At 51.7% G+C, this 14,281-nt stretch overlaps 1 protein-coding gene across 1 annotated transcript in view; it reads left to right on the top strand.

Moving 5' to 3' along the window:
* Window positions 1–4,249: 4,249 nt before the first annotated feature.
* The window catches only part of ALPL (alkaline phosphatase, biomineralization associated), a 45,876-nt gene continuing 35,844 nt past the window's right edge, over window positions 4,250–14,281 (top strand). Inside the window, exons 1-2 of the mRNA XM_077150943.1 lie at window positions 4,250–4,359; window positions 12,732–12,793. The gene's annotated coding sequence lies outside the window, so the exon portion shown is untranslated. The remainder of the gene's footprint in view (window positions 4,360–12,731; window positions 12,794–14,281) is intronic.

The following is a 14,281-nucleotide window of genomic DNA, read 5'->3' as shown; positions in this document are numbered from 1 at the left end:
TGGGTTTTAGGGTACTGAGAATAAACCTGACTCTGGGAGGGGTCTGGGGGGTGGGGTTGGAGCTGGAGCTGTGAAAGGACACCTCAGGCAGGTAGTGGCTCTGAGAGAGGAAGGGACTAAGATAAAGGGACTAAGATAGACAAGATTAGAGCTGGGACAAGAGCTACATAGAGATGCGATTAGGGTGGGGTGGGTCAGGATTAAGGGGTTAGATTTGAGATTTAGGCTGAGGCCAGGGCTGGATGAGGCTTGGGGGTTAGGGCTGGTCACCCACTGCTCAGGCATCCAGGGGTTGGCCATGCCATCTGGCCTCAAACCCGGGCTCTTCCTTACTATCTGGATGATCTCCAGCAGGCTCCGTCACCCCCTCAGGGCTTCACTCCCATCCCACCTGCTCACCTCCTGGGACGCCCTATTTAATACCACAATCTGGCTCCTCCCACACACCTGGTCCTCCTTCTCTGCCCTTGCTCTTTGTCTACACCCTTATCGTCTTCTAATTTACTATCCGATTTACTTATTTATCATGTTTGTCTTCCCCTGCTAGGATATCAGTCCCTAGGATGGTACCTGGTGAATAGCAGGTATCCAATAAATATTGATTGAACAAATGAATGAACTTATTAAACCTTCCTGAGCTGAGAAGTTCCTCACTTGAAAAGCGAGGCTGATAATCAGGATGACTGCCTCGTGGTGTGGGGAGGGTCAAAGGAGACCTCATCTGTAAAAAGCTTGGCACCAGGCTCATGACACAAAGGAAGTACCCGGCAAATGACAGCGTGTCCGTGCCTCAGTTTCCTCATCTGTAAGGTGGGAATCAACGTGCCCATTCTGTAGTGCTGTTAGGAGGTAATGGGACAGAGCACTTAGAACGAGGCTTTGCAGGCAGTACAGGCTTAAGAATGTCACCGATCCTCCTTAGTTTAATCGTACGCTCAGCTTTGTTGGTTCTTTCCATCTGATGCCTTTTGGGTTCGTCATTTTATTGAATTGAAGGCAGCACTAAGGTCCAAATGGCTGGACTTGAGAAAAAATGATCCCTCAAGTCCAAGGCTCAAATGGACAGATGGTTTCCAGTACCCTCCCCTTTAAATATAACACCTGCCTAGATTTCAGGCAGCCTTTCCCCCAGTCCCCAGGCCAGAGCTGACCCCTTGCTGTCCCTGCCACTCACTACCACTCAGAGTCTTGGCTCTCCTCTCTCTCCATCCCTGACCACTGGAGTCCTGAGGCCCCCACCCACCCAGTGCTCTCTACCACAGCATGTTCTCACTGCAGGAGGCTCCCCAGGGGTCAGAGAAGTTACGATTAAAACTCCTGACCTCCCCAGCATCTAATGACTGAAGAACTTCATGTCTGTTTCAAGGAAGGGGTTCATGGCATATGCTTAATAAATATGGAATAGATGAAGGAGTAGTAAAAGCCCAGGAATGGGAGTCAGCAGACCTGGCTTCCAAACCCTTTGGGTAACTAGCCTCTCTGCCTTCAGTTTCCTCATGTCTAATGGCGATTTTAAATGCCTTCCCTGCCCACCTTACAAATTTGCTATAAGGCTCAAAGGAGATCATCAGTTCTCAGAGCCAAGGGAGCTTGGAGGTCAACCAAGTCCCATCTGCTTATTTTTTTCAACAAGGAAATTGGACCCCTGAGACAATGTACTTGTTGAGAGAGATAAACCTAATGTACTGCACACTTTCTACCAACCGAATGGTCCTAGAACCTGGGCTGAATTTAGAGACTGCTCCAGGTCAACCAGCCAGGGGACACCTGAGCCCAGAGAGGAAAAGTAACTTGCTCAGCTCACCCAGCAAGCCAGAGCAGAACGAGGAGGTAGGCCTGGGTCTCCTGGCTCCTGGTCCAGGTCTCTGTCCTGCTGTGTTGACAGCACCAGGGGGGGTGGCACCCAGGAAGCAAAGAAGGTGATGGCTGCTGGAAACCCCCCCCCCACTCCATCTTAGTTGAATTATCCTTGGGGGGCAGGGCCCAGAAGCAGGCAGAGGGTTTGAGGGAGGAAAGTGGCAGGATGGACCCAGCAGCACTCCCTTTTGCAGATAACCAATTCCTGGACTGCCAAAGTGGGGGATACTTAGAGGAAAATCCCCTGGGTATAGGAGGCCCAATGCTGACCACGTGGCCACCCAGAAAAGCCCATCTCACACGACTTTGGGTAGATCAGAAGTCAGGGGCAGGTGCTGGGGTCTCATGATAGGTGGGATAAGGTGCCCCCAACTCCCTCCTGAGGCAGGCACACTTTCCACAACCAGGGGCGTGTTCCGGCTCACTGATGATGACACCATTTTAGGCTTCCATATCCCTGAAACCCTTCCTTTGACTTTTGTAAAGATTTATGGAACCCCTCCCATATTTTGGGTGCAGGCTGAGGGCTTCTGCACCCAATTTCTTATGGTTGAGTGCTGTATTTCCTGAACTTCATTAATTTACCACCTCCCATGATTTTTGCCATAATCATCAAACACATGAAATTCATAGTGTTTACTTAACAGTTTGCACTCACTTTTAATAACCATAAACTTAATTCAAAAAGGAAACGATATCACTCAGGTAAATAGAGAAACAGTATCAATTGCCAAAAAAGAACAAGAAATAAAAATAAATACAAAGACATTCTTGGCTTCTGGCACTGAGCTCCAGTTCTGGCTCCAACCCCACTGATAAGTCAGGTGCCCTTTCTGGGCCTCAGTTTTGTCTTCTGTAAAATGGGGTTGTTGGGAAGTAACATCTGCAAGATGCCTAGCCCGGAGTCTGACATGGAGTGGGTAAAAGGGAGGAGAGTTCTGGGCTGGGACTGGGTCTGTTGACACTGACATCTTCTCTCCTCTGCTCTGGCTTCCGTCCCTCCTCACCACCTCTGGAAAAAGGTGGCTGCAGAAAGAGGTGGAACTGGGCGGGCCATGGTGGTTCAGCAGGCAAGAATGCTTGCCTGCCATGCCAGAAGGACCCGGGCTTGATTCCTGGTGCCTGCCCATGTTAAAAAAAAAAAAAAAAAAAAAGTAAAAAGAGGTGGAACTGGGCTTAGATTCAGAGAAAGGGAAGGCTGGCCATCGTGGGTTAGAGGCAAAAACTATTCTAAGCAAGCCCAATAAACTCTAAGAAAACCTTCCTCTTGGGAGATGGCGTGTTCTCTGTCACTGGAAGCACTCAAACAGAGATAAGGGACTTCTTGGTATTTAACTCATTTTGGATTTAAACTCAGTCTGGTTTTAGGGTGTGCTCAGGGGAAAGGGGGCAGAGGTCCCATCAGGGGTTGGTCCCTAGGAAGTGCGATTGGGGACCTGTAATACCGGGCATCTTCTCTCTCCCCTCTCCCCCTTATCTAGAATTTTAGAATTTCCTGTCAGTTTGCAACCACTCTCTCACAGGACTCTAGCTTCTAGCAGTGAGGGAAGTCAGGATGAGTGTCTGGGGGCAGGAAGAATCCACGGGGGTCAAGTGACATGCCCAAGGTCACTCAGACTGGGGTTTTGAACCCGGACTATCCCACTGTACAGCCTGGGAACTGTCTGTTTCCTCCTCTGACACCCAAGAAGCATGTCCTGGGGACCTGGCTGTGACACAGGTCAGCACACGCCCCAGGACGGCCCCTGCCCTTACTGAAGCCCTCATCCCACCCCGTCCACGTCTTCCTCCGCTTCTTCTCCCAGGAGGCAGCCAAAGGGAAGGGAAGAAAGGAAGGCGAGGCGCCTCTGGCATGGAGGGGAGGGAGGGAGGGAGAGACACGGGTGGACAGAGACAAGGGAGAAGGGACTCATGGGCAGAGAATGCTAGGGACACAGAGAGACCCAAAGAGAGACAGACCCGTAGGCGGACACCTACTGGGCAAGAGGCAAAGGCACCCACAAAAAGACCCAGAACAGAGATGGAGCCAAAAAGGAAGACAAACAGGAGACGCGCACAGAGACCGGAATCAGAGTTCTAAGTCGCCAAGAAAGAACGGGCCGGGCCGAGGAAGCCCGGAGGGAGAGACACGCAGAGCCCCGTCGGCGAGCCAGAGGTGACGACCTCCCACCCTCCGGGGAGCCACGACCGAGCGGAGCCGAGGGGCGCGCGTCCCGCTTCCCGGCAGGGGGCGCCCTGGCCGCGTGGCCGGACTTGCCAGCGGCGCTCCGGGCAGGGGGCGGAGCGGGGGCGGGGGAGGGCTCGGGCGCGGGGGCGAGGGCGGGGGCGGGGGAGGGGGAGGGGGAGGGGGAGGGCTGCCGGGTCCGCGCTCAGGCCCCGGGGCCGCCTTTATAAGCTGGCCGGGGCAGCGTCGCGCTCCCGCCACTTCGCGCTCTCTGTCCCCGCGCGCCCACCTCGCGCCGTTCGTGCCGGGACGGACCCTCGCCAGCGAACTCTGCGCAGGTATGCACTCGGCGCGGCGCCCCGCCACCCGGCCCCTTCCTCATTTTCGCGCCCCGGGTGGCGCCGAGGTTGGGTATAAATTGCAGGGCAGGGGCCTCCGCGCCCCGGGTCCCCGCAGCCCGCTCCCGACTCCAGCCACATGTGCAGCTCCGCCGCTCGCGCTCATCCGAGACTCCCGGCGGGCGCGCGGGGCCCTGGGGCTTAGGCTGGACGTGGAGCCCGCGGGACCCGCGAGCTAAGGGGACAGAGCTTGGGACCGCCGCTGCAGACCTAGGGTCCCCTCCTCGGTCTAGGCGGCGCCGCCCCCCTGGCACCCCCGCGGTCGCAGAGCGAGCGATTCAAGCTGCCAAACCCCAGCCCCAAAGCCCGGTGCCCTCCGGTAGCCCCCACCCTGCGGCGTCCAGGTCTCGCCCCCGCCGCCAGGGGAGGGGGCGGGTGGGTAGGTGTGGACAGTAAGGTGAGCCCGAGCTGGGGGGAGGAGAGGGAGACAGGAGCTCGGATCCCGGAGCCTTAGCAGGAGCAGGAAGAGGTGAGAACCGACGGGTCCATGTGCGTTTGACTTGGGGTCACCACAGCCGTGGGGCAAAGCGGTGGCGCGCGGGAAGTCGAGGGACGAGGCTGGAGGAGCGACCTTGGGACCCTGTTGAGGGTGGGCAGTGGGGCTTCGCTCCACCGCGACCCCCACTCCGGGTGTGCCCAGGTGAGGTCTGATGCCTACAGCCCGTTCCCGCCCACCCCCAGCCTTGAGAGGGTTAAATGTATGCACACCGGGATGGGGCGGGAAGCCCAAGAAAGCCCCTTCCTTCCACTCCCCCCCCCCGCCTTTTCTGGCCCCTTTTTCAAAGCATAACGGGGGGAGGAGGGGTCCACAGTACAAAGGCCTCTGGGTGGAGGGAGAAAAACACTTGAGATCAAAAGAAGGGGCGATTCTCAGGCCAGAAACCGCCTTTGGGTCCTGGGAACCGCGGTTCCAGGTTTGGGTCCGCGGCCACCCCCCCGCTCTGGGCCTGGCCTCTTGGGGAGGCGCGTTGGCGTTCTCACGTCGGTGCGGATCACAGCCTGTTGACGCCTCCTGCGTGTTCCGGCACTTCACTTGGGCCACCTCTCTTAGGGATGGGAAACCTGGGCGAGTCGGGCAGCCAGAATTTGAACCCAGGCTCCAAACCCTGCAACTTTAGCCTTCTCCTGCTTCCCCAGAGATGAGGGGCTGAGCTGGGCAGCTAGAGAGCCTGGCAGCCTGCTGTCTTACACCCCGCCCTGCGGTTTCCTTGTAGCTTCGGGGCATTCATATTCTGATGAGCTTGTGGGGCTCAGCCCCGCAGCCTCCCATCTTCCAGACCCGCCCTCCAAATCCTTAGCCCACCCCACAAGTGGCTGTCTCCACCCAGCCCTGCCCTACCCCTCTACCCCCCCACCCCCCCACCCTCGCACGCCCATCTGTCTCTCTGTGTCCTCTCTTCTTCCTGTGCTCCCACCCCTCTGAGTTCCCTACACAAAAGAGCCCCAGAGCCCCCCCGGACGCAGCATCTCAATGCCTGGCTCTCTTCTGGCCCTTCTGTGTACCGCCCCATCTGTCAGATGGGGAGCATGCCTCTCCCGCAGGAGAGGGAGGAGTAAAACTCATCCGAGGCCAGAAAAAAAAAATGACATCTTCATTCAGCAAATATTTATTAAGCATTAACTTTGTGCCAAGCCCTGTACTAAGTGCAGGGAATGTAGTAGCAAACCAAACATGCAAATGCTCTTTTCGTGGAGCCAACACTCTTCTAACCAACTTTTTTCAGGCTCTGAAATGGGCCACCAAATGGACAGTTTAGAGTTGTAATCAAGCATTTCACAAGGAAGGAGATTAAAATGCAACATGGCTTTTAGAGCAGCTGGAAGTAAAAACCTAAAATTGTGAAACTGTAATCCATGTCAAAGCCTGAAATACGTTCTACAACTAATTCTGGTGCTGCGCTTGGAAATTTATAGCTTTTTTGTATAAATGTTATTGTTCACAAAAAAAGAAGGGAAAAAAAGTTGATTGGGATGATAAAAAAGTATTTAAACCCTCTAGCCTCCTCTATTCTGGAGCAGCTAGAAGGAAAAATGTGAGAGGATCGTATGGTAGCCCATGACAAACTCTGGGATCTATCCTGTAACCACTTTTTGAAGAGTGCTTTGAAAACCATTGCTTTTTTATTTCTTTGCTTTGTATATATGTTATTCTATACAATAAAAAAAGCTTTTAAAAAATCAGATGAAAATAAATAAATCTGTTATACTATTGAATAGTATATATTTTAAAAAGTGCAATATGGCATGTAAAATTGACTGGCCAACGTTTGGTCCTCACTAATAGAGAGAAGACAGCATAGCTGTGTGAGCATGGGTGAGTTTTTGCTTTCTCTGTCTGGTGCCTCAGTCTCCTCAAATTTTTCTTTCTTTTTTTTTTTCTTGGCATGGGCAGGTCCAGGAATTGAACCCAAGTTTTTGGCATGGCAGGCAAGAATTCTGCCCTGCCACTGAGCCTTTGCACTGCCTGGTCTCCTCAACTTTTAAGCTGTGAATATCGGTGGTGAGGTCTAGATAGATTTCATGCATCCAAAGTGTTTAGCTCAATGCCTGTGCTTTAAATATTGGCTATCATTGGCTCTAATCTCAGTGGAAAATGCAATGCTAAGACTGGGTGTTGCTCTATATCACTATAAGCTTCTGGAAACCCATCACCCCCCTTTGTCCAGGCTGTGACCATTTCTCCCAGTGCTGAGCATAGGAGAGCATTGCCCTCCTGTCCTCAGTCAGTTGCCGCCTCCTACCGTCCACAACCTGGACTGGGAGCCTGGAGCTCCTGGCCTGGAACAGACCTGCCTCTGCAGTCCCTCTTGCCCTCTGTCGATGTCCCAGCTTGGATATGGTACAGATCCAGGCCCTGCCATGCCCCTGTCCTGTGGCTTACACCCCCATTATCCCCTGTTAGCTAAATAGGACCCTCATTTTACACATAAAGAAACCCATCTTGGGGGCGGGCCGCGGTGGCTCAGCGGGCAAAGTGCTTGCCTGCTATGCCGGAGGACCTCGGTTCGATTCCCGGCCCCAGCCCATGTAACAAAAACGGAGAAACAGAATACAATAAAACAAGAAAATGTTTAAAAATGTTTCCCTTTCTTCCTTCCTTCCTTCCTTCTCTCTGTCTTTCCTTTAAAAAAAAAAAAAAAGAAACCCATCTTGGAGGTTTACCCAAGGCCACCCGGATGCTACCTGGGGTGACGGGGCTGGAACCACCTCTAGAATTCCAATTCCAGTGATCATCCTTTGGTACCCATCTCTGGACGTAAGGCCTCTTAATTCAAGAGATAGTACCCAGTGGCATAGCGTGGATGCCTCACCTTGAAATAGGTCCAGCTAGAGGGTGTTCATATAAAAAACCCAGACTCAAAGACAGTGTTGCAGGGAGAGTGAGCAAGCTGGGCTGGGAAACAGCGCTCAGAAATCTCCACGTGGCCACAGGAATGCTGAGTCAGCTTCCCGGCTCACTTGCTCGTTGTCCTCGGCAGGCTAGAGCTGGGATGTGCGGCCTTTTTTTTTTTTTTTTTAGCTGCCCTCACTTTTAGAGGGCAGCTGGGGGCAGTAGACTTCCATACCCAGCACTGCTGTGTGACTCCAGACCAGTCATCTTCCCTCTCTGAGCCTCAGTTTCCTCATCTGTGACATGGATTAATTACATGTGTTTTGCAGGACTGTTAGGAGGGGATCATAAGATAATTACATGTGTTTTGCAGGACTGTTAGGAGGGGATCATAAGATCATAAAGGGGTTTCCAGCTGAACCAGTGCTGGTGAATGTAATTGAGAAGTTAATACTCCCTGTGGGGCAGTTTCTGCAGTTTCCTTCACCACTGCCAGCTGCTCCAGAAAAACTAAAGGGAAGACCCTGTTTCGGATACAGAGGCCTAGATAGCAAGGCTTTGGGGTCAGCATCTTGAGTTCTGACCCCTCACAATGTGACCTGAGACAAGTCACTTTACTTTACTTCTGAGCCTCCCTGGAAGGGAAATAACAATACATCTCTGACCGATCTGTGCACATAACTTTTACGTGACGCTCTGTGTCTAAAGAACATTCATGAACAGTTTCCACATTTGTCTGCCTCCCCATACCACCCCCCAACATTTCCTAATTGCTCCCAGAAAAACTCCATGCTTAAAGTTTTCCATGCTTTAATTTTCAACCTCACTGTGGCATGAAATCAATTGTTTGCATTTAATTTGACTTCTCAAATTGAGGGGTAAAATTTGAGATGAGGGGTAGGGGGTGGGGTGAGGAGATGAGGAAGACGAAGTTAAACCAGATGTGTTTTTGTTTAACTGTAGGATGGTGGTTAAACTGCCCGAGCATTACTGCTGTTCTCTCTGAATTCCAGAAACGAGGGGTCAGGTTTCACTAAAAATTGTAGTGTTCCTTCCCCACTGGTGTGACTGGCCCACCCCCTTATTATTATTATAACTATTTTATATTCATCTGAGGCCACAAAGTACTGGCCAGAGAGGAGACCTCGGAGATATCTAGAATTGCAGAGCTGGAGACTGAGGCTCAGAGAGGGGAAGTAGCTTGTCCAGAATTGCCCAGCTGTGTTTGGTAGAACTGGGCTAGGAATTCAGTCTCTGGTCTCTGGATTCTGTGACCTTCCCAGAGATAATCTCTCTCCCAAATTTGGTATATGCATCATTTCCACATGTTTCTTTGGTTTATCTAATTTTTGAAACAATAAACAATTTTTTTTCAAGGGAGGAGGCAGGCCGTGTTAGTTAGTGGCAAAAGATCTGACACTCAGGAGAGTGGAGCTGAGGTCCGTGAGCTCTTGATAAACTACCTGTGGGACCTCGGGCCGGTCACTTCCCCTTTCTGGGATTCAGTTTTCCCATCTGTAAACCAAGATGCCTGAGGAGCAGGAGTGGGGAGATGGGCCATCCCTAAGATATGGGATGAGTATGATTTAATAATCAGTTGGCTGGCAAATATTCACGGACTGACCGTGCTAGGTTAGGGCAGGACATGAACTGCCAGCCAACAGCGGGCCTGCAGTGGGAGATCCTTGACTCCAGCAGTGTTTTCAAAACTTTTGATTTAGTTGGTTTTGTTGTTTAAACCAAGCAGTTTCATTTTACACAAAAACACGGGTTTCTGGCTTCTCTTGAAAGATCAGATGTGGCCACACTGGGCATCCCTGCTGGGCCCCAGGAGCTGGAGCTGATTAGCAGTGGCCTCTCCACAGCCCTCACAGGCCCCCCCCCCCCCCCACTCTCCCATCCAGCCCACTGGCTTTGTCAGCTGTTACCTGCCTGGCTCTGGTGACTTTTGAGTTTGCAGATTCTGGGCTTGATTCTGTGGGGCCTGGGCAGTCACCTAATGCTCCTAATTAGGCACCTAATGCACACCCGCCCTGTGCATCGGCGTTAACCCACTTCACAGATAGGAAAACACCACCTTGGGCTCTCTGTCCTACGCTCTCTACCGAGGAGCTAAAACCCGGTGGCGGCAGAGGCCCCTGGCCACGGCGCAGTGGACCGTGCCTGGCTGGAGGGCTGCGGGAGAGACCACGGCGCCTGCTTGTTACATCCGGGGGCTCTGCAGGCGGCAGGGTGAATGTGGGACACGTGGACACCTGCCCCTTTTTCTCTGGCCTGCCATGGTCTCCGGCACGTGTTGGCCGGGTGGGAGGAGCGTCCTGGCTTTGGTCTTCAGGTAGAGAAGTCTGAGGGCTCCAGAGGCATGGAAGAGGATGGGGAGTGATGGAGCTTCCACCTATGGGGCTCAGGGGGCCGCACCCAGGGCCATCCTCCCCAGGGAGCAGTGGTCCTGAGTGCTTCATTCTAGAGAAGGTGCAGTGTGTCTAGTTTGCTAGCCACTGGAATGCGATATACCAGAACTAGATGGGCTTTAAAAAGGGGAATTTAATAAGTCGCAAGTTTACAGTTCTAAGGCCAAGAAAATGTCCCAATTAAAGCAAGTCTATAAAAATGTCCAAATTAAGGCACCAATGTGAGATTACCTTCCCTCAAGAAAGGCCAATGAAGATCAGGGTTTCTCAACTGAAAAGGCACGTGGCAGATGTGGTGACGTCCTCTGGCTTCCTCTCCATGCCTCTTACTTCATGAAACTCCCCGGGGGGTGCTGTCCTTCATCTCCAAAGGTCGCTGGCGGGTGGAGTCTGTAGTTCTCGTGTCTCTGCTGCTCGAGCTTTCTCCAAAATGCTTCCTCTTTTAAGGGATTCCAGTAAAGTAATCAAGTCGCATCTGGAATGGGTGGAGACACGTCTTCCTCAATTCAAAAGTTAATACCCACATGGGTGAGTCACATCTCCATGGAGATAACCTAATCAAGCTTCCAACCTGTAGTACTGAATAGGGATTAGAAGAAACAGTTGCTTTCATAAGATTAATTAGAAGTAAAACATGGCTTTTCCAGGGCACACGCAGCTTCTTGGGGAAGGGACTGCCTTGACACCTGCCACCTCACCTAATGCCCCACCCGCCCTGTGCATCGGCGTTAACCCACTTCACAGATAGGAAAACACCACCTTGGGCTCTCTGTCCTGCCCCCTCTACCGAGGGACTAAAGCCCGGTGGTGGCGGAGGCCCCTGGCCACGGCGCAGTGGACCATGCCCGGCTGGATGGCTGAGGGAGAGGCCCCGGCACCTGCTCGTTACATCCGGGGGCTCTGCAGGCGGCTACCGCAGCGATGGCACCAACACATGCAATTTAGATGGTCTCCCCTCTACAAGACAGACCTGGGAGTGCCTTGGCTCCTGATCATGACCACAGGTCCCCCTCTGGGCCTCAGGGTTGCCGAGGAGTCAGAAACGGGCCCGGTGGTGCAAAGGAGCTTTTTTTTTTTAACTCTTTTTTTATTGTATCGTATAACATACAAACAAAGCAAAGAAAAAAGCAATCATTTTCAAAGCATTCTTCAACAAGTGGTTACAGGACAGATCCCAGACTTTGTCATGGGCTACCATATGATCCTCCCAGGTTTTTCGCGAAGGAGCATTTTGGAGCCCCAGCTGGGTACCAGGCGCCTACAAACATTAGCTGCCATTTGGCAGTTGAAGCCTGAGGCTCAGAGGGACTATGCCTTGGGTTCCATACCCTCCCCTAGGTGGCTCTGCCACCCCGCTCTGCCCTAGGGAGGAGAAAATGGGCGATTATTCCTGAGGATAAAATCTAGGGGGCAGAGTGAGGGGCAAGGCCTCTTGAATCCCTTTACTGAGGCCCGACTCCCAATTCCTGGGTTTGCTCTAGAGAAGCTTCTCTGTCTTCCTAGCTACCACCGTGGGCTGCTGGGTCTCCAGGATACCCCACCATCGTCCTCCACGGGTGAGCTTTGCCAGGCCAGGTCTGCAAGCTGCTGGGGTGTAGGTCAGCAAACAGTTTTGATTTTAGGTGACCAAAGCACATGGCTTTTATTTAAACAGACAGCACAAGGCTCTACCATGGGACATCTTGTTTTGGGGTAAATCTCTTGCCTTTTCAGATTTTCATTTTACTTTGCCTTTAGGACAGGAGCAGGGGGGTGTCGGGGGTCATGGGGTGGCTTCCAGACCTCAGCTGAGCATTTTCAGGCCTCCTTCCTATAATTCTCTAGGCCCCAAGGCTTGGCCTCCCTGTGGCGTTTGTCTCTTCCCCACCTCCACCTGTCTCCTGCCTGCTAACATACAGGAGTTAATAACTTATTCCTCGGCCACCATTGCCTGTGTCTTAGCTGATTCCAGAGCTGCTGCGTCCTCACTCCTTCTCAGACACTAAACCTCTAACAGCGGGGGCAGAGGGCTCAGGGCCTCGCCTGGAATGCTCATTTAGTCCTACAGCATTCCTACACGCAGGTGCTGTGCTTATGCCCACATTGCAAGTGAGGAAACTGAGGCACAATGTCACCCACTGGGAAGTGGGCTATGTCCATGTTTGGAGGACAAAGCATCCACCATGGCTGCTTCCTTTCCCGGAATGTGAATGACGTAATACGTCTTCCTAGAAGAGTCCAGTTCCTTATTTACTTTGATGTCATCAAATACGGTAATTCCTCTCTTTGCTTCATTTAGCCTATCAGAATATCAAAGATAAATGGATTTACTCTCAGTATCTTCTCCAAGACCTTGTATTTATCAACATTGGATTCATTTTTGTGGAAATGCTGCTCTTTGTGTTCCCCTTGATCTAATCTTTATAATTAACATTTAAAGGGCCCACTCTAGCTGGAACTGGGCTTACCACTTTAAATGACCTTATCATATTTAACTTGTATTAAAAGTTATATATGACCTTATCATATTTAACTTGTATTAAAAGTTATATATGACCTTATCATATTTAACTTGTATCTTCATTTTACAGAAAAGGAGACCGAAGCTCAGAGAAGTTGGGTAACTTCCTGAAGTCACAGAGGGAAAGTGGAGGTAAGACCGAAATCTAGGTAATTGTGCCTTCTGCCCAGCCAGATTAAATCTGGATTCACATTTTTGTCTGGATGCCAGCCCTCAGGGGGCCTTGCTGAGTACAGTACAAACTCAGCACTGGCTGGGTTTGCAGAGTAGCAGGGGAGGACCAAGGACAAGTGATCCTGGCTGGAGCAGCATCTGTTCTCCCAGATGCTGGGGTCTCAACCTGCACACCCCCTCTTCTAGTCAAGAAAAAGGAAATGATAGAATCCCAGTGGGAAGAAACCCAGAGGTTTCTGGGTTTGAATCCCAGCCCTGGGACCTTGGGCAAGTCTTGGCTTCCAGTTACTCTGCCTGGCCCCCCCCCCACAGCTTGTATGAGTGAGGCAAGACCAAAGAATTCATCTGGCCCACAGATGACAAACAGCTGGCTGTGTGCTGCCACTCCTGGGCCCCACACCTATACCAGACGAAGCAGTTCACCACCACTCACTTTCCTTCCCAAACCTCAAGTTTCTTCTCTATACAGTTCTTCAGGGAGCCATTCATTATCTACCAATTCAAGTTAGCACACCAGATGAAAGGGCATTACAGAACCAAATTAGATTTAGTTTTGTGCGGATGGGGCAGGGAAGGGATGGGCCCCTCCTGGTGGCACCTGGTTCAGGGTCAAGGAGCTCTCTGGTCTTCTCTCCTTTTGTCTGGGAAGGCAGGAGGAACTCTGAACCAGACTTTGCCAGAAGTTACCCTGTGATGTGGGGTAGGGACCTTTAGTGGGGCACACAAGCTGTACCCATGTTGACTCTTCAAGGGGGAAGCTGGTTTCTGGGTCTGGAGGCCACCAAAGCTTAAAGTAAGGAAGGAAGAAGCTGGATTCAGAGCATCTTGTGCTCAGTCTCACCCCCGCCCCCACCCTCTATAATAATATTAATAGTAATAAGAGTTATTAGCATTTACTGAATATATATTATGCACAGAACTACTCTGCTAAATGCTTTATATGCATTCATGCATTAGTTCTTACATGCAAAAAACCATTTATCAAATAAAGAAAATCACTTAGAGGTGAAATGATTTACCCCAGTTCCCCAGCTGACAAGTGGAGGGGCTGAGTTTTGAATTCATACCTGTGCAGCTCCGAAGCCTGGCTCTCCTGGCTCAGCCTGAGGACTGCTAGACTCCGCGGTTGCCCTCACTCAATACCATTGTCATTTATCATTAGTGACCAAGACACTCCTTTGCCTGTGGGAAAGGCTTGCCATGCACACACCCTGAGCACGAGCAGCATAGCGAGAGGCACCTCCATTTTTGCAGATTAGGAAATCGAGGCTCAGAGAGGGAGGGTAGTGGGCTGAAGGTCGCACAGTGAGTAAATGGTCAACGCCATTCTGGGGATTGTTTCCTACTGTTGGGCCTTGCTGAATAGGTTGCCAAGGGGAGTCTGGGATGTGATGGGGTGGGGGTGAAAGTTCTAAAGTGCCGACTCAGATGATGTGGGGCTGGGCC

Source organism: Tamandua tetradactyla, chromosome 2 (genome assembly GCF_023851605.1).
Source record: "Tamandua tetradactyla isolate mTamTet1 chromosome 2, mTamTet1.pri, whole genome shotgun sequence".
NCBI classification, from domain to species: Eukaryota; Metazoa; Chordata; class Mammalia; order Pilosa; family Myrmecophagidae; genus Tamandua; species Tamandua tetradactyla.
The sequence above is the reverse complement of the archived record's forward strand: the minus strand, read 5'-3'. Positions and strand labels throughout refer to the sequence as shown.